This window comes from Lolium rigidum, chromosome 3, assembly GCF_022539505.1.
Source record: "Lolium rigidum isolate FL_2022 chromosome 3, APGP_CSIRO_Lrig_0.1, whole genome shotgun sequence".
NCBI lineage: Eukaryota > Viridiplantae > Streptophyta > Magnoliopsida > Poales > Poaceae > Lolium > Lolium rigidum.
In genome coordinates this window covers 288295066-288321148 of record NC_061510.1, presented here as the reverse complement: position 1 = coordinate 288321148, position 26083 = coordinate 288295066, and the positions used below count along the sequence as shown (strand labels likewise).

Below are 26083 nucleotides of genomic sequence, written 5' to 3'. Positions count from 1 at the left end.
GCAGCTCACAAGATCCAACAATGAAGCACATAAGGAGAAGACGACCATCTAGCTACTGCTATGGACCCATAGTCCAGGGGTGAACTACTCACTCATCATTCCGGAGGCGATCATGGCGATGAAGAGTCCTCCGGGAGATGATTCCCCTCTCCGGCAGGGTGCCGGAGGTGATCTCCAGAATCCCCCGAGATGAGATTGGCGGCGGCGGCGTATCAGTAAGGTTTTCCGTATCGTGGCTCTCGGTACTGGGGGTTTCGCGACGAAGGCTTTAAGTAGGCGGAAGGGCAACGCGGGGGGCCACACGAGGGCCCCACACGCTAGGGCCGCGCGGCCAAGACCTGGGCCGCGCCGCCCTAGTGTGGCGGCGCCTCGTGGCCCCACTTCCTTTCCCCTCGGTCTTCCGGAAGCTTCGTGCAAAAATAGGACCCTGGGCGTTGATTTCGTCCAATTCCGAGAATATTTCCTTTGTAGGATTTCTGAAACCAAAAACAGCAGAAAATAGCAACTGGCTCTTCGGCATCTCGTTAATAGGTTAGTGCCGGAAGATGCATAAATACGACATATAATGTGTATAAAACATGTAGATATCATCAATAATGTGGCATGGAACATAAGAAATTATCGATACGTAGGAGACGTATCAGGACGCGAGGCGGCCACACCATAGGGGGGCGCGGCCCCACCTCCTGGCGCGCCGCCCTATGGGGTGGGCCCCTCGGGCGTCCCCCGACTCTGCCCCTTCACCTATTTATTCCTTCCGTCGCGAAAACCCTAGTACCGAGAGCCACGATACGAGAAAAGTTACTGAGACGCCGCCGCCGTCAACCCCATCTCGGGGGGGTTCTGAAGATCGCCTCCGGCACCCTGCCGGAGAGGGGAATCATCACCGGAGGGCTCTACATCACCATGCCCGCCTCCGGACTGATGCGTGAGTAGTTCATCTTTGGACTACGGGTCCATAGCAGTAGCTAGAGGGTTGTCTTCTCCTCTTGTGCTATCATGTTTAGATCTTGTGAGCTGCCTATCATGATCAGGATCATCTATTTGTAATGCTACATGTTGTGTTTGTTGGGCTCCGATGAATATGGAATACTATGTCAAGTTGATTATTGATCTATCATATATGTTATTTATGTTCTTGCATGCTCTCCGTTGCTAGTAGAGGCTCTGGCCAAGTTGATACTTGTGACTCCAAGAGGGAGTATTTATGCTCGATAGTGGGTTCATGCCTCCATTGAATCTGGGACAGTGACAGAAAGTTCTAAGGTTGTGGATGTGCTGTTGCCACTAGGGATAAAACATCAATGCTTTGTCTAAGGATATTTGTATAGTTTACATTACGCACCGTACTTAATGCAATTGTCTGTTGTTTGCAACTTAATACTGGAAGGGGTGCGGATGCTAACCCGAAGGTGGACTTTTTAGGCATAGATGCATGCTGGATGGCGGTCTATGTTCTTTATCGTAATGCCCTAAGTAAATCTCATAGTAGTCATCATGATATGTATGTGCATCTCTATTTGTCAATTTCCCAACTGTAATTTGTTCACCCAACATGCTATTTATCTTATTGGAGAGACACCACTAGTGAACTGTGGACCCCGGTCCTTCTTTTACATCTTAAATACAACCTACTGCAATCATTATTCTCTGTTGTTCTTTGCAAACAAATATCATTCTCCACACCATACGTTTAGTCCTTTGTTTACAGCAAGCCGGTGAGATTGACAACCTCACTGTTAAGTTGGGGTAAAGTATTTTGATTGTATTGTGCAGGTTCCACGTTAGCGCCGGAATCCCTGGTGTTGCGCCGCACTACACTCCTTCACCAACAACCTTCACGTGGCCTTCATCTCCTACTGGTTCGATAAACCTTGGTTTCTTACTGAGGGAAAACTTGCTGCTGTACGCATCACACCTTCCTCTTGGGGTTCCCAACGGACGTGTGCTTCACGCGCCATCAGCGCGTCAACCTGGCCACACACATCCAGAGGTCAATCGAACCCCTATGAGGCCCAAAGTCTGACAAGAAGGAGCCTAGCTTCCCCTTAACTAGGTCCAAAAACCCCGGCACCCCGAACCACCAGGTTTGAAAGATGAACCTGGAGGATCCACAACGCTCATCCGCTCCGCTCTTAAGGAGTAGTGGAGTGTGGTCCGAGCCAATCCGAGTGATCGCGGTTAGGGAGCAGAGCGGGAACCAGGCCACCCAGGCGGGCGACACAAAAACTCTGTCCAACACACATCTCACCGGAGACAACTGTTTGTTAGTCCATGTATAACGCGCCCCGACGCTCACCATCTCAAACACCTCATTGCTGAAACCAAGCAATAGGCCTCCCGAGTGTCCTATCGCTGGCAGCCAGTTCCAGTTGTATTGGCCGCCGACTTCTAGCCTCCTGAGCTCAGAAGCCGAGAAATCATGTCTAATAGTCTCTTGAAGGCCAACGAAATCCACCTTTTCAGACCACAGATAATCTAACATTTGGGTCCGGCGACCGCTAGCCCCAAAGCCGCGAATGTTATAGATGAGACCTTTCATCGCTAACCAGCACGTTTCCCCCGTCCCTTACGTGTTGACAGCATTGGCCGCTTCGCGCATGCACGCTTGAGCTTGCTTCGATCACCAGTTGCTACCCCGCCCGGCCCCCCCAACCCGGGGTCATCCACCGTCAGCGCCGCCTCTTGCGACGCTGCCTCCCTAGCAGCCGCAAGCCGTTCTTCCTTCTCCCTCTTAAGGGCAGCATCCGCAATAGAGGCCTGGGCCAGCTCCCTAGCTCGCACCAGGTCCAAAATCTCACTCGGCGAGCCCGACTCGGGTTGAAAATAATGCAACTATCCACTAAGACATTAGAAAGCCTATCATCGGGGAGAGAGACAAGGGAGGTGGCAAGAGGCGTACCTGAGTCCAGGTTCAGGTTCTTGTCAGCAGTGAGCTTCTTGGCCTTCTCGAGCACCGAAAGGTTGGCCGACGCCTTGGTGTGCCTTGAGCTCTTCCTCACGGACAGCGGGTTGTCCTTCTTCTTGTGCGCCCTAGAGTACGTCGCCGCCAGCTTCCCCTTCTCCGAAGCAGCTGCCCCAACCGCCAGCTCCTCTCCGCCCGTTGGCGACAGCGCCCCAAGGAGCAGCGAGGCCGGCTGCACCCCGTCACCGCCACGCGCACCCTTAGACAAGGCAGGTTTCATAGTACGATTTGGTGCAGCGCCGACCTGAAGTGAAGATCCACGCCGCCCGGAAAAATCAAGAGAGGCAGTCGCGACCATGACGGTGGCGCAAGCTCGAGGTCGCGTCAATGGCGTTTCAAACCAACTTGCGCCAGATCGGGGAAGTGGCCATGACGAGCAGCAGTGAACGGCGTGTTCGTGGCGCTTCTTGCCGCCAGAAACGCCCTTGCCGACGTCCAGCACCGCCTCGACCTTCAGTTAGGTTAATCAACTCAGATCCCCTCCGGAAACCGCGATTCCCCTCTGCCTTTTTCCTCTTCTAGGTCTCTGGTCTGGTGGTGTTGCATGTCTCCATGAGCAGGAGATGATCGACCTGATGCGGACCCTCATGACCGACGATGACAAGGCCCGGCAATTTCAAGCAGGAGGCCCCCGTCTCGCCAATCCCCCAATTCCCCAAGCTCAGCTACAGATTTTGCAAGAGTTCTGATGGATTTTGAACAATTTCTCCCTTGGAAGTCTGTTCTTCCATTTTCCAGAGTTTTCGGCAGACTTCAATGAACTTCTAGATTTTTGTGCCATGAGGGTGTGAATGAGTGTGGTGTGTCTCTGAGAATATACAGTGTCGATTTCTTGGTTCCTGGTGTTGTTCCTGTTCTGTATTTAGCCCCGGTATTTTTGCACAACATTTGTCTAGAGCTACACAAAATCTCCGCAAGGTACATTAGTTTGCTATTCAGCAGATTGCAACGTGAGCTGATGAGCCTCTACGTTCTGTTTGAAGAGTTGGCGCGTGTCTTAATGTGGAGTACACCTGATAAATTCAGTGTGGTTGTCTTGGTCTAGGATGATTTGTCAGATGCACACTTGGTTTTAAGTTCATTGCATTCTCATCGGGCCTGATAAACTGTAAGCCAGGTTATTTGTGGCAGCTCTCCGTTTAGTTGCAGCGCCTGAAAGAACTGTGTCTCCGATGGCTTGCGGCCCCTGGGTGACCGCGGGGTGAATTGATCTTAGGTAGGGGGGTGAGGTTCTTCCTGCTTTTGGCTCCTTTTTTCTTCGGCGGCATCCTGGGTCGCTCCCGTTTTGAGCGGGGGCTGGTCGCTATTCCACCGGGGCGTCTTGGTGTGTTGTTGTCTGCCGCCACTGCTGCTTGCTGGTGGTGTTTGCTCCTTGGGACAACGAAGGTGGGCAAGTCGGAGAGACGAGCCTCTCCCATGGTGGACTGGCTGGTATTTTCGGCTCCTCCACTGCCAGGTCTAAGCAGGGAGCCCCTGGCTAGCATGCCGTGGCTCGGGCTGCGGCTCGATGGGGCTGCGCGGGTAGAACAGACCTGGCGCTCCAAGGTGAGAGTGGAGGTGGTATATACATACATCAGTCATTTTGTACGAAACCAAGTTCTAATGTATGCAATTTCTTCATTTCATATCTATAGAATAATTGTTGAGTTTATAAATTTTGCACACATAGTGACATAGGTATATGTGAGGGATCCTTCTAATTTCAGCATCACTTTAACCATCCTAACCGATTTTTGTTCCATGTAACGAGAGTTTCTAATCATTCGGTTAGTTTTCAGTACATAGTTCTATTCAATTTTAAATTATGTAGACCTACTTAGAAATGCTGCCCACTTAGTATTTTTGAGTCATGTTACCCTCTCTTTGCTGGGTTTGAGAAATTCAATTGTATTTCAACAACAAATATTTCGAGTCTTGCAACAATGTCCTGGTTCGTTCAGATCCTCTCTCATAATTAGGAAAGGAATTAAAGGTTGCGAGTGAATTCTAAAAGCTATGTATTTTGGTGGAAACTAGAATAGGGTTTACGAATATGTTGCTCATGATCTTATCCTCACAAAACAATTTTTTTGGATTCGCAGTAGGCTCTGTTAAGCTAGAAAATTCATAATGGCGCCTTCTTTATTTTTTTCTATCTTTCTTGAAATAAAGATAACAATTTGTGGACGGTTCTTGCATAACTGACTTCTTTTTGCATTGAGTTTTTGGTTTTTCACGGGCACAATTTTAAGTCTGATGCTTGCGAGTGGAAATCAGAAAAGAAACCTGATTTTGTGTTCATTAATTCTGTGTACAACACACTGTTTCCTCACATGTTGGTTTAATTTGGATTTATGTGGCGCTTTTCATGGCGTTGGAATTCAGGAATTTCGAATATTTATTTCTCGCTGGAGCAGAATTAGCATATGGAGTACTTCTTCGTGTAATGAGTACCAGAAATTTATCTAGAAGATGAACCCTCCAAGGTGCCACCATTTCCTCGAGACATGTCAATATTAATACTGCAAAGTCATTTTTATAGAAATAGTACCAATTGCTAACAGTGTGGTACACATTTTGTAATTCAGAATCATGATTTACAGCACATCATATGCAATTGCCATAGTTGATCATGTAGGTACCTGGCTACCTGCCAAGTGAACAAGTCTTTTAGTGTATAATTGTATATATTGTTTGGTTGGTTACTGAATATAGTGAGGTTTTTTTAAATGGTGTAGGTTGACAACGCGGACAAGTTAAAAACTCAGATGGTTGCTAGGTAGTAGGATGCTATTTTTTCTTACTGTTGACACATATATGCGACCTACATGTTTTACTTTTTTATCAGATGCATATGTTCAGGTATTTTTCTATCCAAGGAACAACATAATTTGTTTTGTTCCGCTTTTTTCTATAAAAATTATGTTCGTTGTCTAGACTTCTCCAAGAAATTCAGCAATAGGTCCATTCTCTTCCTTCCATGAATGTTTCTTTCTTGCACTGGTCCAGCGAGTGAGTGAATATCTTGGAGAAGATTTCTTACTTGAATGTATGTTTGGTGTTAGCCATTGTTCTGAACGGTTTTCCATTAATCTTAGTTTTTTTCTCTCTCTAGGATTTCTCTCTTACTTTTTGTTCTCGGGGTCTCGATTATCCATATTGCAAAGGAGCGAATAAAGAGTATAGAGCTATATGTTCTGCTCAGGTTCATGGTGACACATCTTTCGGTCTAAATTCTCATATTCCTGCACGTAGCACCTTTGCTGCACTGTTGTAATCAAATCTTTTGTTACTTCGGCATGTATCTTGCTTATTGTACTAAAGTTAACAAGAATATGCCATTTTATTGGTTTGATTATGTGTATAGGGTCATTGAGTATTTGTATCTGGCATAAATTATGATCTTATATTCCTGAATGTATTTGACAGGATAAAGAATATCATTCATGTAGTAGCTGCTGACATCTTATACATTCTTATCCCAGCCAAGTTCCATTTCGATAGTGCACATGTATGTAGTTAGTGCAATTTCTTCATGATAGCAGTCCATTTAAATTTTATACACAATATTAACATTACCAATGGGATTTTCTTCTGCCATCCACATGTAAGATGCTTAATATAGCCAGTTAATTAGGACACTTGAATTGCTAGGTTAGTTATTTAGAGTTATCGAGTGTATTTGCATGGTAAGAATTAACCTATATAACCCCTGAATGCCTTCTGTTCTTCTTTGCAATTCTGATAATGTAGTTTGAACTTTATATTTCACTCAAAGGGTGTCGCTTTCTAGGTTCTCTTCTTTGTTCTGCTCTCAGATCTCACATAAAGGATAATATCTTTCCTAGGCATTTCAATAAAATGTTGGATGCCGAAGAATTGGGGAAGAATGATGTCTATCTCTTTCAGACCTTAGGGTCCAAATCGTTACATGAGTTGCATACCCATCTTTTGTCGTAATTCATTTTTTTGATCTTTAGTCTCCCCAGTATGCATCGAAGGATGCACTGATACCAAGTCACTACTAATTACACCAGATTTTGAAATTGGTCTAGATTTGCTAGAGAGAGACAAATTTTGTATTCTTTTTAGGATCACAATGTATCATACATTAAGCTTTCCAAATATCCACTTGCACATCATGAATGTTAAACTGCTTTGTTAACATAAATGTCAAATTGTTCATATCAGCATAATTCTAGAAGTACTTCTTTTCTTCTCTTTTTTGGGTCCATGATACTATATCAAAGCGTGATCTTACAACAAGATTTCCAAAGATGTATGTAGGCTACTATCTTTAACAAATGTCAAACTGTTTTTTAAACATAAGGTCAATTTTTTTCATATGAGCATAATTATATAATTGCTCCAATTTCGGGCCTCTGATACTAATTTCATGTACAATTTGTTGGTTAAAAAAGTCAGGTACACGTTCTAAGACTGGTTTGGCTGACAGTGTCAAGCTTCTGCACTGCAGTGTCAAGCTAGCAGCAACTCTTTGATGTTGGACCAATCACTTGGTGGAAAAACTTGTATCAGATAAGCCGAATTTCATAATATATTGCACTACTCTCTGGGGCTGACTCCGATGGCTGTTGGCATTTCTTCCAAAATTGTCAGGTCATATGAGTGATTCATTGCACCCGCTTATCGAAAACATTGAGACGAACTTCCTATTTTATAGCTGGTATATTATTGTGGGTAAATGTACTCCTTGAGTGGCTGGTCAGAATAATTTGTATGGGAGATAATTTTTTTCTTTTTCGAAATGGGGTAAATATCGCCCCAGCTTCTGCATCCAAAGGATGCACACGGCTTTTTTTATTAGATTATTCACAACACCTTACACAAGCAATACAAAAGATCAAACTCAAAGCCACCTCGCTAAACCTACAGAGGGATGAAGGGGGTGACAATTCACCAACTCATATCATCCAAAAAAACCAAATGCCTTCCCAGGCCGCCCAATAGCAGATGAGAAGCACATCCAGTCAAGCAGACTCTCAGCATACGCCAAGGCACACGCCATAGAAGTTGCTATCGCCGTCTTCCTCGATTCCATCTTCAAGAGAGATCATCGCATTGACCATGTCAGGCCTGCCATCGATGCCGCCACGGCGCCAGACGACTCCACCATCCTGCGCATGTCCATCACACTGCATCCGTCCCGAGACACCACTGCACCATGCCGCGGCGACTCGACGACGCCGACACAGGAAAAGCACACCGCTCCACCTCAGCACCACCACCATCCGTTGTGCGCCGCTATCGTCCGATCCGGGAGACCCGGGTCTAGGGTTTCCCCTGGAGCAGCCCAGACGAAGAAACGCAGACTGCAGAGACAATGCCTTCAACGAGGTAACAACGAAAGGCGCCGCCATCATCCGCCATGACCGAAGCCCGGGCCGGCTTTCACCGGCAGCTGCGCCTTGCCATCGGGAGCTAGGCGACGGATCGCAAGATCCGCCACGGCTAGCCACACAACTAGCCGATCTCCTCCGGCGAGAGAGAAGACCACCACCGCGGTGCCACCAGATCGGCACCTGACGCCCGCCACCTGCCACCAGATCGGCGCCGTCACCACCATCGCCATCCAGGGCCGCCGCCCTTGGTGCCGTGATCCCAGCTCTTGAGGAGGAGCAGCACGCGATCCACCCCCATCCCCACCCGCCCGGCCATGCCAAGGCGAGGAAGGAGGAGAGGGTCCGTGGCCGCGCTGCCTCCCCCATCACCGCCCTCCGGACGAGGCCACTGCGAGGAACGGCGGAGAGGGCTGCGCCGCCATGGCGGCCGCGCCGCCGCCCCCAACACCGCCCGTCCGCGCCGCCATCACCAGAACCGGGACCATCCCCCCGGCGTGGAGGCGTGCCTCCTACCGCCGCACCAGGGGACCACGCGAGGATCCCCGCCGCCCCCATCACCGGCCGCGCCAGGCTTCGCCGGCGGCGGCCTCCGGGGACGACGAGGAGGGGAGGGGAGGGGAAGGCTGCGGCGGCGGTGGCTAGGGTTCGCCCGAGTCGCCCTTGGAGGAGGACGACCCGTGCCAGGCAAGTTCCCACTATCGATTTCTTCTATATACAAAACTTGGAGAATGCATAAACTTGGAGAATGCATAAACTAGACCAGACCAGAGATATACAGTACCAGTCACCACATATGACAACGCCAAGCAGGCAGCGCGGCGAAGCGCGCGTGCCATCTAGTAATATATAAAATAGGTACATTCCTTTCTCTCAACGAGCTTCGTGCTTACTTCCAGGCAAGCACGTTTAACAACGAGGTTTGTAATAACGCATTTGAGCAATAAAATGTGCTTAGTAGTATCATGCAGCAAGCAAGCGCACACACACCACAGACACTCGGTGATTGAACATCCTCACCACAAAGCTCTTTATAGAAAAGGAAAATTTCAAGGACAAACTAACAAAAAAAACACCCAGTTGATAACAACTTACATCTCCTCCATAGCATTATTTTGGCTTGTTGCTCATCGACAAGCTCCACCTGCGCTCAACATTTACTTCACTTAGCTATTGAACCCAACAGAAGCACTTGGTATACGTTTCTTCTTGCTGCAAATTAACAAGCACACAATCAATCAAGTGTAGAAAAATCCGTTGCAACAAGCAACATATATTTGCTATTCTACATACAACTCTATACCACCGATGCACCGGTACTGGTAAAACACCCATATTAATTAAGAGATATATCTAAAAGGTTTGGAAAAATACATATAGCTTAACCAACAATGGGCTGATGAGCAATGCAAAAAAATCATCTAATGAGGCTGTGACTCGTTAATAGCACAATAGATGAATGATTATGAAGTTTTCGATGTGTACTTAATTTACATATTTTTTTCTCTAGCAATTCGTTTTTCAATATTGTTCAATATGGGCTTCCTTTTATGTATAATTTATATATGCCTAAAATATATGCAAAGAAAAACAAATATGGATGGCTTACCTTCAGAGTTCAGCTGGGTTGTTGTTAATCAGCTGATACGTTCTAACTTTACCGAGCATGTGCCCCACTCACTGAACAGCTTCAAAATCTCTTGATCCTTTGTGTCAGAAGATGGACATCGACTCTTGATCTCCACTGTTTTCAGGCTTTCAAGTGTAGGATGTAATTGTGGCGATGGTATACAACTACCTTCTGCTTTCTTCTCGAGTCCATGGTTCTGCAGAACAAGAAAGAAGAAGACATTAATTATTTTCATGCAAGTGCATATGAGGATTATATTATATAACTTAAAAACTTGCACGGTGAACACAATAGCACAAAGTAATTCATCTGAATACATGAATATATATAGTACGCACCTCGAAATCAAGTCGCAAGATTAGCCTCTCTAGTGTTGGCGTGTGCCTCAGAAGGCACGCAAGCGCAGTTACGTCGCCGCATACACACCAATTGTTAAGTATCAAAGTCTTTAATTTTGTGAACGTGGTGCACCATGTCAAGTCCCTTTGTAGGATTTCCTGGATAAAGTGCACATGAAAGGTTGAGAACACCGTGTGATGTATAGCATACTAACAATATATATGTATGCAAAATCTCAACTAGCATCATTCACAAATTTTGTGTTATGCTACTCATCCTTATAAATCACATTGTTTTCCAAGTTAAAAGCTATATATTTCATGGTATTCTTTTCCGATCAAGTTACGTACCCTTGATAGAGACCCCAGAATATGTTATACGTAAGAAGGGTTTAAAGAATGAACAATACAATAAAAATGTACGTATAAATAAATTATATGAAATACTAGCATATTTATTCATAATATTTCATTATTAATAGGCTTTATGCTTGGTTCTTGCTTGCGCATATTAAATACAGACACTTAAGGCTCACTAGCCTAATCAAGCATCAGTTTTTGCTTGAGCATATTAAATATACATGGACTATCTACTGAAAAGTGCAATAATATAGTTCCTGATAAGTCAATCTGAAAACTATTGCAAAACTTGGTAGAAAACGAAAAGACTGGCAATCTACTTAAGTGTAGTACAAAGTGCATTTTATCTACACCTACTCATTCTAAATTATCCAATAGTACTATCTAATGAATGATGAAAACGAAAATTTATGAAGTTTCAGTTGACAAACCATTCCGTCCGTAGTGGAAGCTATAAGCTCCAAGGTGGTGGCCTCTGACAAGCCGTGCAGGAGCAAGCAGCCATTGCCAGGGTACAACTTGGTGGCGCCGGTAAGCCGGATGCTGGCCGTCGTCAATCGAGGCATGCTGTCAAGGAATGGAGGTGTCTGTTCCTCGTCATAACTATCGGATATCTCCAGATGACGGAGGCTCGGCGTGGAGATCCTCATCGTCGTCGTCCCACCGCTGGTGTACCGACCGATAGGGATGTCGCAGTGGATGATGCTGAGGCGTTCAAGCGAGGGCGACACGAGGGCGTCGCCGTTGAGGCGGCATCCGCTGAGGGTGAGGCTCAGCAGCGCCGGGCAGGGAGAGAAGTCGAGGAGGCCGTCGACGAGCTCGACGAGCTCGAGGCGCATTGTGGTCAGGTGCTGGGACGCGAAGGCGTCGGGGGACCGCGGCCGCCACGGCACGGCGATCTCCTCGTCGAAGCGCGCCGTGAGCGAGGCGGCGCGGCAGGTCGACAGGGCGTGCGCGATCCAGCGGTCGACGCTGGGATCGATGTCCATCCGGGGGAGCTGGAGGTAGCCATCTTCGTCATCTTCGTAGTCGTCGTCTTCATCTTCGTAGACGTCAAGGAGTGACGTGGCGGCGGCGTAGTCGTCGATCTCGAAAGAGCGCAGCTGCGAGGCGTCGTTCCGGTGGAGAAGCAGGCTGTCCACGAAGAGGCGGAAGTCGTGTCCCTTGCCGCTGACGCGCACGGCGGGGGCGGATCTCCAGAGGTCGCGCCAGCGCCGGGAGAGCAGGGAGGAGTGGACGGCATCGCGCGACGGAAGGAAGGAGAGGACGTGCTGGAGGACCTCGTCCGGCAGCGTGCCGATGAGGTCGGCGCCCCTCATGCCTTGCAGATGGATGCTGGCTTGGTGGAGCGATGGAGGCTGCGATGAAGTATAGCACTAGGCCGGCCAGGAGGATCTGCTGGAAAGGAAACCGATCCGAAATCGGAACGGTCAAGAGCGGGGTATCCGGTATGATTTCGGGGAGATTATGTTCTTTCTTTTTTGAAATTTACGCTCCTTCCTGTTGGCTGTTGTTACGTTCAAGCGTATCCTGATATCCAGTAGTTGTGGCAACGTGAACCAACGCACTTAGCACTCCAACATTGGCACCTTTGTGGCCATCGGCTAGTCGTCTCACCAACATGGCGTCGGAGTTCACGGTGGCCAAAGGAACAAGTCACCCAAATAATCTCAGTTAGCAGCTGGTTTGTTGGAGGGAGCATTTTCTATAGAGCTCCAGTTGAAATACAACAAGATGATTCGGCTCTTTGTCAATACTTCTGGTTTCTGCTGTTTTACCTTCTGCATTAGTCTGGGCTGAAATTCACCATTGTGGGTCAGTTTAAGATTAAGCTGCCATCCAGGCATAGCCCATGCGGTGGACAGGGGCGAATCCTATTCATCACCCGCGGGTGATGGGTACAAACCATCGCCCGCGTGGTTTCAGCCAACGGGGAATTTTGGACCGCGGCCCATCAACAAGCAGGGAGCCAGTAGGCCTCGGATTTTTTTTCTGGTTTTTGTCGAGTTTTTTTCTGGTTTTTCTTGGTTTTCATTTTTCTTTCGATTTTATTTTTCCTGTTTTAACAAATTTTAAAGTTGAGCTAATTTTAAAGTAAGCAAATTTTTAATCTGAGCAAATTTTGAATCTAGGCAATTTTTAAATCTAAGCAATTTCGAATATGAGAAAACTTCAATTCTAAGCAAATTTCAAATCTAAAGAAATTTTGAAACAACTGAACTAATGGGCCAGACCCATTAACCGGTTTCCCCAACCATCGCCAAGGGGTGATGGTTAGCTGCTCCCGTGGACAGGTGCCTCCACTCCTCGAGATTTGGCTGCCGAGTACTTCTTACGACAATTGGATGACCGGATCTTTAAGCACGTTTGTTTCATGTTTCATACTTCCTCTCGTTCAAAAATAAGTTGCCCAAGTGTCTAGATTACATGCATGTTTTAGTGTGTAGATACCTTCGTATCTAGAAAAAATTGAGCAATTTATTTTAGGACAGATGGAGTATGCTACTTCTAGATTATATCTGGAATCAATTGTTTGTACTGAATATTTGAGCTCTTTCGACATTCAGGTGGTCATTTAATTTTCAAAATATTTAGGCTTTCTTGAGTGTGTCTCGAACTCGAACTCGAGTCACGAAACACGACGTGCGTGGGTGCGTGACGTGACGTGACGTGACGTGCCGTGCCGAGCCGAGGCGGGGCGGGCGGAGGAGGAGGAGTGCGCTAGGGCTCCGTCTATTCTCACTCACTTGGAAGGACTAGAACAACAGCCCTTATATACCACTCCAACTCTCTCCCAACTAGCAATGTGGGACTGAACTTTATCCCCCAAGGCTGTCCCAAGCTGCCAACGTGATGGGCCTTGAGATTTCAGGAATTGTAGACTACATGGGCTGCCTTATTGGGCTGCAGCCCGTCTACATTCAACAATCCCCCACCAGATCTCATATGCACATCAGATGACACATTAGTTCCATTCACTATTTAATATACCTGCACTTCAGTGGAGACTGTTAAGTTGAACTTCCACCTAGGCAAGGTGCTATGCTTGACTACAACTGAACAATGGACTATGGCTTGAATTGTCAGTCTTTGTGCAGCAAGTTTCGCTCAATGCCGACACGGTACTAGGCTACCATAGCCTTCCCCTCGGGTGGAGCTTATAATTCATACTCCTCGGCCTTTCATGAGCTTACTAGAGATTCACCCAAATCTCCCACACTATGACCAGTAGTGTCACTCATATAGGTGTGTTCTTCAAAGATCGCCCTGTAGGACGGCGTCTTCGCTCATTAAGAGCCGCTCAGAACACATTAAGACATTGTCAACCTGTCTTACAGTAGCTATGAGAGAATTGCATCTGCAGCGGAGTGGGAGTATTAAATTTTCTCTCAACTCAGTTGCTCCGGTTTGTTTTCCCAGGTCCTAGTTCACGGAATTTCCGATCACATAGTTTGGGTTACCCCCTCGGCAACTCAAGTGGGTCTCAAACCCATCTCCATTGATGCAAGGTCTATCATGTTTCTTGATAGTCCTTCTGTGAAAGGATCTGCCAGATTTTTAGCACTTTGGACATAATCCAATGCTAAAACTCCGGAGTTCTTCAGTTTTCTAACATACTTCAGTCTTCTCTTGATATGTTTGAAACTTTTCATATTATCCTTAGAACTTTTCGCTTTGATAATCACAGTCTGATTATTACAGTTCATGAGGATGGCCGGTATTGGTTTTTCAACCATAGGAAAGTCCATCAAGAGCTCACGAAGCCATTCCGCTTCGACAGTAGCTGTATCTAATGCTGTGAGTTCTGCTTCCATAGTTGACCTCGTTAAGATGGTCTGCTTGCAAGACTTCCAGGAAACAGCGTCACCACCAAGATTGAAAATATATCCACTTGTGGCCTTCATCTTAGCATCTGAAATCCAATTGGAATCACTATACCCTTCAAGTCCTCTTGGATATCCGGTATAATGAATTCCATAACTCATGGTTCCCTTTAGGTAGCGCATCACTCTCTCAAGAGCATGCCAATGATCATCTCCCGGGTTGGCCACAAACTGGCTAAGTTTCATACAGCAAACGAGATATCAGGCCTCATAGCGCAAGCTAAATACATGAGTGAACCAATGATTTGAGAGTATCTCAATTGATCTCTAGTTGCCTTTTCATTCGTTCGAAGTAAGACACTAGGATCATAAGGTGTGAGAGAAGATTTGCAATCAGCATAGCCAAATCTGCTCAACACCTTCTCAACATAATGAGATTGCACAAGTGTAATCCCATTATTACCATCTCTCAATAGCTTGATGTTCAATATAACATCAGCTTCTCCAAGATTTTTCATCTCGAAACACTGAGATAAGAAGGTTTTTACCTCCTCAATCACTTTGAGACTTGTCCCAAAAATTAGTATGTCATCGACATACAAGCATAGGAAAACTCCTCACCCCCACCATGGCGGTAGTACACACATTTGTCGGCTTCATTAACAACAAATCCCACAGATGTCAAAGTTCTTTCAAACTTCTCATGCCATTGTTTGGGAGCTTGTTTGAGACTATACAAAGATTTCTTTAATTTACACACCTTTCTTGACCTTGTAGTACGAAACCATCAGGTTGTTCCATGTAAATTTCCTCGTCCAACTCTCCATTTAGGAAAGCCATCTTAACGTCCATTTGATGAACGAGAAGACCGTGTGTGGCAGCTAGTGACAGTAGTACTCGAATGGTGGTCAATCTCACCACAGGTGAGTAGGTATCGAAGAAATCTTCGCCTTCCTTTTGGGTATAGCCTTTGGCTACAAGCCGAGCTTTGTACTTCTCAATAGTACCATCAGCTCGAAGCTTCTTCTTAAATACCCATTTACATCCTACAGGTTTGCACCCATAAGGACGCTCAGTTAACTCCCACGTTCCATTAGCCAAGATATATGGAATCCATCTCGCTTTGAACCGCTTCCTTCCGATGAGTCCGCATCGGGAGATGCGAGAGCTTCTGAAATGGTAGTGGGAGTATCATCCACAAGATACACAATGAAATCATTACCAAAAGACTTTGCGGTCCTTCGTCTCTTACTCCTTGTGGGAGCTTCATTGTCATCTTCATCAGAATCTGAATTCTCATCATCAGATTCCTCATCAGACTCCATAGGAGTTTCATGTATTGGATCAGATTCCCAACTAGACATGCCATGCATATCTCTCATAGGAAATATATCCTCAAAGAATGTAGCATCTCTTGATTCAAAGATGGTACCAACATTCATGTCGTCCACTCCAGATTTCACCACACGAAATCTATAAGCAATGCTATGGGCAGCATAGCCAAGAAAGACACAGTCCACGGTTTTTGGTCCAAGCTTTCGCTTCTTGGTGATTGGCAAATTCACTTTAGCCAAACATCCCCAAGTTCGTAGGTAGGAGAGTGTTGGTCTTTTCTTTCCCCATTCCTCATAAGGGGTAATCTCTTTATTCTTGGTTGGAACACGGTTTAGGACATGACACGAAGTCAATACAGCCTCCCCCCATCATTCCTTGGATAAACCCGAAACATCTAACATGGCGTTAACCAAATCTGTTAGAGTACGGTTTTTCCTTTCCGCAATCCCATTGGATTGTGGGGAATTGGGAGGCGTCCTCTCATGGATTATACCATGTTCCGCACATAATAAATTGAACTCGTTAGAAAAGTACTCTCCACCACGATCGGACCGAACCCTTTTTATCTTTCTTTCAAGTTGATTCTCAACTTCAGCCTTATAGATTTTAAAGAAATCAAGAGCCACATCTTTAGTTTTCAGTAGATACACATAACAATACCTAGTGGAATCATCAATCAAAGTCATGAAATATTTCTTTCCACCTCTTGTCAACTCACCATTCATCTCACATAGATCTGAATGTATGAGCTCTAGTGGTGCCAAGTTTCTTTCCTTCGCAGGCTTGTGAGGCTGCTTTGCTTGCACACAAGCATGGCACTTAGAGCCTTTAACAAAGGTGAATTTTGGAATTAAACTCATTTCAGCAAGCCGCGTCATACAACCGAAATTAACATGACAAGGTCGTGAATTCAAACATTAGTTTCATTAACACTAGTGCTTACATGGTTCACAACATTATCACAGAAATCTTCTAGAGAGAAGCGAAACATTCCCTCACATTCATAGCCCTTTCCAACAAAAGTTCCATACTTAGACAGTACAACTTTATTGGACTCAAACACCAACTTAAACCCATCTTTCATAAGACGGGAGCCACTAACGAGATTCTTCTTGATAGAAGGGACATGCAACACGTTCTTCAGTTGCACGATATTTCCCGAAGTAAACTTCAGATCTACCGTGCCAACACCACGAACAATAGCATGTAACCCATTTCCCATCATTACTGAGGAACCTCGAGCCTGATAAGTGGTAAACATGGAGATGTCATCACACACATGAACATTAGCACCTGTATCAACCCACCATTCTGTGGGCTGAAACACCGAAAGAACAGTAGGTAATATATTACCATACCCGGTAGTTCCTTCCTCTGTGTTGCCAATGACCATGCTGACAGAATTTGAGTTCTGTCCAGCCTGACCTTTCTTTCCTTTGCGTTGTGGACAACGATTAGCCCAATGGCCTGTCTCGCCACACACCCAGCAAGGATCTTTCTTCTCCGTTTTCCCCTTCTTCTTGAAGTTGGTAGTCTGGGAGACTCCCTTGTTCTTTCCCTTGGACTTGTGGGCATTTTTCTTTACCATATTGGCAGCAGAACGTCCCTCGGTTCCTCCAGTGTGTTTGTCTTTTTCCTCGCCTTCTCCTCAACATCCAGAGAGCCCATGATATTCTCAACAGAGAACTCATGGCTCTGATGTTTCAGAGAAGTGGAAAAGTTCCTCCATGAAGGGGGAAGCTTAGCGACAATGCATCTCGCGACAAACTTGTCCGGTAGCACACACTTGAGGATCTCTAGTTCCTTTGCCATGATCTGTATCTCATGAGCTTGTTCTACTACAGATTGGTTCTCAACCATTCTGTAGTAATTGAACTGCTCCGTAGCATACAGTTCACCTCCGGCATCGGCAGTACCAAACTTAGCGTCCAGTGCATCCCACAGTTCCTTTTCATTTCGGATATGCAGATAAGCATCAACCAACTTGTCTCCAACCACACTTAGGACGGCACCCATAAAGATTACGGTGGCATCCCCGAACGCTTTATCCTCTTCAGGAGTAAGCAGACCTCTGGGAGTACCTTCCGCAACGCGGTGCACGCCCATAGAAGTGAGCCACAAGAGGGTCTTATTCTGCCACCTCTTGAAATGAGAACCCGTAAACGGGCTCGGTTTGAGCGCACCAGTAAAACCAGACGGTGAAAATGGCCTAAGCATATAAGGTTTTTGGATTGTTGGATTATTAGGCAATTTCCGTGTGAGTTTAATTACCGAAAGCAACATTACAGATGCACAAGCATACTTAACCACACACATCAGACTAAGCACATGCATCTGAACATGGAACAAGTAGCAGTGCAAGGTAGGAGAGGAAAAGCACGTACATCGCGACCCGGAAGGTCGCACCAGCAGCAGCACCACCATGGGAGTTGTTGATGTCGCCCATGGTGTAGTTGGAGTCGTCGATGAAGCAGTCGAACATCAGCGAGTAGTCGCGCCGAGAGGCTCCCCAAAAACCTTATCGCCCGTCTCCCGGTGCAGGATCTCAACGGACGAAGTTTCGAAGGCCTGCTCTCCCGGACGGCTGTGCACGCAGTCGCCGGGATGGGGAAGACTAGAGAGTAGCGCAGCAAAAGGAACTTCGTGAGAGAGACGGACTAGAGAGTTCTGAGAACTATATTCTCCAGATCTGATCTGTCTCCTTGTATAGCCTGGGAGGAGAGCCGACCCGACCGTGTTGCCACGCGTAGGAAGCCAGGGACACGCGGCGAGCATGCACATGCAGGTCGACATGTGCCCAACTCAGTTGGTGCACCAAGCAAAAATTTAGGCTTCCTTGAGTGTGTCTCGAACTCGAACTTGAGTCACGAAACGCGACGTGCGTGCGTGCGGCGGCCGGAGGAGGAGGAGTGCGCGAGGGCTCCTTCTATTCTCACTCACTTGGAAGGACTAGAACAACAGCCCTTATATACCACTCCAACTCTGTCCCAACTAGTAATGTGAGACTAAACTTTGTCCACCAAGACTGTCCCAAGCTGCCAACATGATGGGCCTGGAGATTTCAGAAATTGTAGACTACATGGGCTGCCTTATTGGGCTGCAGCCCATCTACATTCAACAGATAGACCGTGCATTTTAAGCATGATATGGCTGCACACACAATTGTCCAGTTCACTGTCTTATGGGACGCGGTTCAACCTGTTATGCTGGAAAATGGTGTGAGGGATTCTTTGACTTGGAAATGGACCAACAATGGCACCTTCTCTGTCCAATCAGCCTACAACATTGAGTTTGACCGATCTATTGCTACCAACCGCAAATGGCAATTCTTTCTATGGCTTGCAGCACTTGGAAAAATGTCTTGCCGCTGATAACCTCACAAAGCGGGGCAGGTAACCCCATATGACAGCTTTGCTTCATCCATCAAGAGTCTGCTCTCCATCTCCTGATCTGCTCCTTTGCACAGCAAGTCCTGGACATGGTCATCAACCGGTGTCACTTGGTGCTCCAACATGGCGGCTGTTGTTCCTTTGGAGAATGTGTGATTGGGTCCAGGCACTATCTCAACTCGCTAGTTACAATTGTTTCCTCGGAGATTTGGAAGGAATGGAATTATCATATTTTCAACCAGCGTTCACCTGCTACCTGGGTTTCGATAAGATCATTAAAACTACTTCAGAATGGTGTGTAGCTGGGAAGGTGCTGGTGCATGATCTCCTGAATAGACCAAGAGAGCCAGACTGATAAATAACATTCAAACCTAGACCAAGCTGTTTCATGTCCTTTTTCTTTGTTTACATTTCGTTGCTTTCCTGTTTCTTTGTGGTTAGGCACACTTGTACTAGAACTTTCTTTTTCTATCATCCATAATCAATGAAAGTAACAAGTCTGACTTTCATTAAAAAATGACAAAGTATATATGGAAAAATATTAACATATATAATACCTAGCTAATGTGTATAATATGAAAATATAGCATTTTGATGGTTCTAATATTGCTGATTTATAATATTTCGTCAAACTTTACGCAAAACCCAATTTGACTAATAAATGTTAGATAGACTATCAAAGATAAATGTTAGTGGGGTTTTGCTATATATGATGTAAATTGATGATGACAATCCAGTTTGACTAACTAGTTTTAACATGTTTTATCATGTGGCTAGCCACCAATTTTCTATTTTCAGCGATGTTTGTTGCAATAGATTATAAACTAAGTTCCCACACCTGATAAACCAGGTTCGTCCAGAAATCTTGACGCTACTAATGCACATAAGATATGAAGTCAATTATAAATGATACATACCAGCAAAACGGACAAAAGAGTATCCTTGTGTTAAAATCTATGCTCTGAAATTTGGCGCGCTTAGAACTAAAGTTTAAACATGACCCCAACAACAAAAATAGCAGCAACATTGACGGATTAAATGGAAAATGGTACTATTGCTTTGCGTCGGAATAATCAGATCCCTCAACAGCTCAAATCCTCTCCCTTTGTCAAACCTCAAGCCTACAAAAGCACAACAAATTTAGGTAACAGAAAAGCTACCAAACTGAAAAATTCGCTCACCATCTCGCTTTGTTAAACGAGTAATCTACTATCTGATAAATAGCTTTCTATGACATCTAACACCAGATTTCACCTTGTCCTATTAGAAGGAACCAACTGGCGTCGCAGTGCACTGGGACGTGGACTTTAAGCACCACTGCACCAATTACCCAAACCAATGCAACTACCTGTCAGGCTACCTCGGCCGTGAGAGCAAGTACAACAAGTTCTAGTCAGCTGGCTATAAGAATTAAAATAGTATACTATTGCTTAGTTGGGGGAGAGAGAGGAGGAGAGAGAAAGAGAGTGGGCTCTTAGAGCAATTCCAATAGTATAGCCAACTGTTGACTATAACAAGATGTCATATCATTTGTAGTCATCATATAGCTAACATGTATAATAGTTGGCTATAAGAATGTACTACCTCCGTTTCAAGGAATAAGGCGCACGCGTATCCCAAGACGAACTTTGATCATAAAAATTGAGCAAAAAAATCTTGATTATATTATATGTAATTAGTATCGTTGGATTCGTATTGAAAAGCACTTTTTAATGATATTAATTTTATTTAAACAATCTTTATCTATTTGAAGTAATTCTTGGTCAAACAAAAAGCTCGTAAAACGAGGGCGCCTTATTCCTTGAAACGGAGGTAGTAGTACTTTACTAATATATGGCCCACCTTTCACTCTCACAAGATGCCTAGGAGCACGTGCAAGAGCTGGCTATTGCATAGTAGCCCACCTCCTTTCTCTCTCCTCTTCTCTCTCCTCCAACTCATCTAAAATATATTATTTAATGTCTTATAGTCACTCGACTGGACTCTATTGTACTTGCTCTTATGCAAGAGTCAGCTCTAAGCACGTGCTCCTAGGCACTTTATGAGAGTGAAAGGTGGATCATACATTGATAAAGTACTACATTTGTATAGCTCACTATTGTATGTGTTGGCTCTAAGTTGGCTATAGATGACATGACACTTAACTCATAGCCACCAGCTGGCTACACTATTGGAATTGCTCTGAGTCATCCTTGGGCATGCTCTTAACCGACAAGTTCTCCCTCCCCACGACCAATGACCGCCTCAACTAGTCAACTTCGCTCTTGGGTACCTTCAAAGTAATTAAATTACCATTACGTACTTGGTAGGTGCAAATTATTAATGATCCACTTGTTCTTATGCATGTGTGCAGCTGTGGGTACGACCAGGAAGGTGGGCTGGACAAGAGGCCCGTGGACGGCGTCCTTGGTATCGGTAAGGGAAGGAGGGACTTTGTCTCGCAGCTCAAGCTGCAAGGGATGATCGACGAGAATGTCCTCGGCCAGTGCCTCGGCATCCATGGAGGGGGCTTCCTCTTCTTTGGGCGCGACAGCGACAGGATTCCATCTGCTGGTGTAACATGGTTTCCCATGGTTAAGGAGTACCGGTAAGCTAGCACTTCAATATGTAGAACGTGCATGTAAAATAAGAATGTACATTTTGTTTTTCTTCTCATTTGGGTGCACCTCAAAGTACTGTCCTCGTTTTTTTGCCTTTCAGGAATTACTAGTCACCTGGCAGATCAACATTGAATCTCGAGGTACAACAGGAATACCCCATTAGCGTGACACCGATGGTTGCTGTCTTTGATAGTGGTAGCACCTACTCCTACGTGCCTAAGGATGCATACGCGCGCCTTCTTTGGGCTGTAGGTTTCACATCACAGCGTCCTTGGATACATACATTTGATCAGAGTCCTTAATTACCTAGGCAGAAATTGGATCTTGCAGGTGGATATCACTCTCCAAGGCTCATCACTTGGGGAGGTGACCGATTCTGTGCTTCCTAAATGCTGGGGACGCAACGAGCCAATACAGTCTATTGACGACGTCAAGAATGAATTCAAACCACTCGAATGGTCCTTTGCCCACGGGAATAACCAGGCCACCGTGGAGATCCCTCCTGAAAATTATATTGTTGTCACGGTAATCCTTCGTCCACTGACTACCTGAAATGGATCGATGGCAGATCATCAGCTAATAAGCTTGAATTTTCCTATCGCAGAAAAGCGGGAATGTGTGCTTGGGCATCCGCAATGGATCGGCGAATGGTATTCACGACTTTAACATAATTGGAGGTGTGACGTTCTTCTGTCAAACATTTCCACCTTCGAAGACTCGGACACCATGCATCTTTGTAACTATTTCTACATTAACATTATGTTGTGCAGACATCATGATGCAGAACCATGTCGTGATTTATGACAATGAGGGAGCGCAGATCGGATGGGTCCGTGCGTTGTGCGACGAATTGCCTGGGCCTCAACCACTCATCGGTTCACGCCTCTAACTGAAGCTCACGTTTCCATGCTGCGGGATAGAAGATGGAAGTAGAACTTCAGGTCATACCTTAACAGGAATAAATGACGTATGATACCAAGCGGGGCTCTGCGGATTTATCTGTGTGGTCTTGTTATCTAGGTTTCGTGTGTCTTTAGGCTCCTAACTAAGATCCAAAGAAAAGGATGATACGCTTTACATGGGTTACTTAATTTACTACTGGGCTAGTCGTCAGCACACTGCCATTGTTTCTCCTGGTCAGTTGTTCATCGTGTGCTAAATCCCTATTTGTAGTTCCAGTAGTACACACTGATTTGTTGTTAGAGGAAGGATGTGACCGAAAACCTGCATTTCCTGATTGACACTAAGTCCCACTGTGACACGTCTGTTAGTTCAGTTCACTTCTCCAATCAAGCCACCTGATGTGATTTCTACCAAACTTTGTTCTACTATGAAACTACCATACACCCCATGACCTTTGTATGAGTTTGTATGTATATACACGACCGAGAAATTAGTTCAGACAATTGTAACCTGTTACACAATCGGGTTTCACGTACATGTGTTTGTTGCTCTGACTGCACCGCCACAATGATGGTGTCGAGCTTATGGGAGCATCGTATGCCCAATCTCTCATATTGTCCAGTGAATACCATGAAGGCAAGTTAATTAAGTTTCATTTGACATGAAATTATGCACAGCCAATTACGACAATCCAGTCTGACCAACCAGCTTTTACCTATTTTATCATGTAGCTAACAACCACTTCTATATTTATCATGGCCATTTTTTGCGATAGCCCCACAAGAAATGAGCCTTAAGTGATCCATAGTCAGTATAAGGAGGGAGCTATAAGTTTTGAAACCAAAAGTGCCATGAGAACCTGATAAACCAGGTTCCTCTAGAAATTTCAATGCTAACGATGCGAACTAGATATTAAAGTCAATTACAGACGACACATACCAGAGAATCAAAAAAATTAACCATGAATTAAAATATATACTAGAAAATTTGGTGCGCTTAATTAGAACAAAAATTAGCAGCAGCATTGACTGGTTAAACTGAAGCCAGTAATATAACCTTAGTTTCGGAATAATCATGTCCATCAACAACAGTTCAAATCTTCTCGCTTTGTTAAACCTTGAGCCTACAAAAGCAGAACAAATTTAAGAAACCTAATATGTAGCAAACAGAAAATTTCCTCAGATCCTCTCGGTTGTTAAATTAGTGTTCTGTTATTATACTATTCTGGCTTCTAGGATATCTAGCCACTGGATTTCACCTTGTCCTTTAAAAAGAAACAAGTCATTAGAAGCACACAGAGCTCCACCACATGTTGCCTTCTATTTGTAGTGAACAACAGATCAGGGACCAGTCTGCTTTCGTACCACATCAAGGTTTCAAGCTCTCAGGTTCTACTTTTTCACATCCAAGCCGACTAAGCAACTATGAGTACTTGAACGCACAAGTAATCTGGACTTGCAAAGTCCTAAACTTGCAGCAAACGTGAAGAAGTTTAATCAAATGAAAACAGAGTAAATTGCAAACACAGATTTGCTCATGCTACTAAATACCAAGGATGGTGTTTCTACTTTGATTGTTTAACTTTTTTTTAGTTTCATTACATTTGCCATTAAAATGGATGGTTTTTGTACTTCCACCACTATGGGGCTTTCCAGTCACAAACATATGTTCTTGCGTAAATATGGCAAGGGTGAAGAGTACAGCTTGTTGACTTACGGTATCTCAATTTGTCCTGATGTTAAGTTGTATCTCAAGTGTTCCCGCCCAAGAAATATCTTCAGGATCTTGAGAAAATCATAGAGCCTGTCATCAAGCTTCGTACATTTGATTTCAACTACTTTAAGGCATTTGGATATTGTAGGCAGTTGCTCCATTGTATTGTAAGTTTCTTGTTGTGCCTATAGCAAAAAGAAATATATGAATCTTAAGGCCCAAGAATTAAACTGCAAACAAGAGCTATTAAGTAGTTATATACCTGATTTAGTAGAAGAGTGAGCTTCTCTAGAATTGGAGAGTGTTGGAGGATGCAACTTAATGCACCGAAGTCAGCTGCCAGACACCACTCATTTAGCAACAGAGTGGTTAACTTGCTAAATGTAGGGCATCTCAAAACAGTAAACTGTATGAAGTGCAAAGTAAATTCGGTCAAATTAAAGATCATAGATTAAATTGAGAAATGCAAGATAGCTGATGCTTTTGATAGGTGTCTATGTACTAATCTAAGTTTGAAAAAAGTAATTAAATGCATAATATATGACATTTAATCAATGGTTTTTAGTTGTACAAAAATATCTACATGCATGGTGGAAACTAGCAAGGTAGCCTTAGTTTGACACAATTTCCATCCTGGGTTCGTAACCTCTTAGTCACATTGCATTCTTCTATTAAATATAATAGAGAGAGAGGATTTGCTAGCTAGACTGAAGTCTCATCCCAGAGACTTGCACTCCCTGATGTGATGCTTTTGAACCTGATGTAGTTCTGGTTTTGTTAACGAAACTGGTGGCATTCTAGACATGTTTGGTTTGAAATTTAAATATACCAGTAGCAAATACGTTCTAATCTCATGTATGTGACAGCGGTGTTACATGTATATAGGATAGTGACCCAGAAAGAGAAATAATGAAGAAAGTGAAACTTTCGATGGCTTGTGTACCTTTACGCTGGGAGCCGTTAACTCCAGATGCCTAGCACTTGATAAACTTCCAAGCTCCATCAAGTAGAATTTTATACAACCCGCACATACACCACAACAAAGCCAGGTAGGACGCAGTTCACAACGAAAAGTCCAGCTGTGGCCAAGCCTAACAAATGCAGTTTCTAGCATTGGCATGCGCTCAAGCAAGGGTGTTGTAACACAGAGATCATCCAGCTCCATTAAAACGAGGCTCGGGGCAGAAATACAAGTTGCGGAATAAACCGACGGAAATAAATAGCACTTCTTCATCCTCAGACGCTTCAAGGACGGGGACGAGATCTTGGTGGCGTGAATGTGAGCGCGAGTCATGACTACATCCTCCAATGCCGTGCAGCTAGAAAAGTCAAGAATCGTACCTTTCACCGTGACATGATGGAGCTCTAGCCTCACCAAGTTTCCAGAGACGAGAGGGTGCCCCGATACTACTTGGCGTTCGAGACTGACCTTAAGAACTCGAACATGGAACTCGGACACGGCATGCCGGATCAGGCGGCCAACTTCTTCTGTGAGCTCATGGAGTCCTTGGATGTCGATGACGCACTCGTCAAGAGGCGCACGGATATCCAGCAACAGGCGGTCCACTAATCTCTTGAGCACAACGATAGACACCGACCCGGAAACCGCGGCGAAGCGGAGGCTATGCATCCACTTCCAGTGGTTGCGCCAGCGCCGGGCGAGCGCGCTCGTCTGCAGGGCGTCGTG

General features: G+C 45.1%; 1 long non-coding RNA gene and 1 pseudogene across 1 annotated transcript; both read left to right on the top strand.

Moving 5' to 3' along the window:
- The first annotated feature begins 3191 nt into the window (after nucleotides 1–3191).
- LOC124699635 lies at nucleotides 3192–4046 on the top strand. The gene is made up of 2 exons (XR_007001459.1): nucleotides 3192–3426; nucleotides 3526–4046. It is a non-coding gene; the product is annotated as an uncharacterized LOC124699635 (long non-coding RNA).
- Nucleotides 4047–19303: 15257 nt separating this feature from the next.
- Nucleotides 19304–22669, top strand: LOC124696639 (annotated as a pseudogene).
- The last annotated feature ends 3414 nt before the right edge of the window (nucleotides 22670–26083 follow it).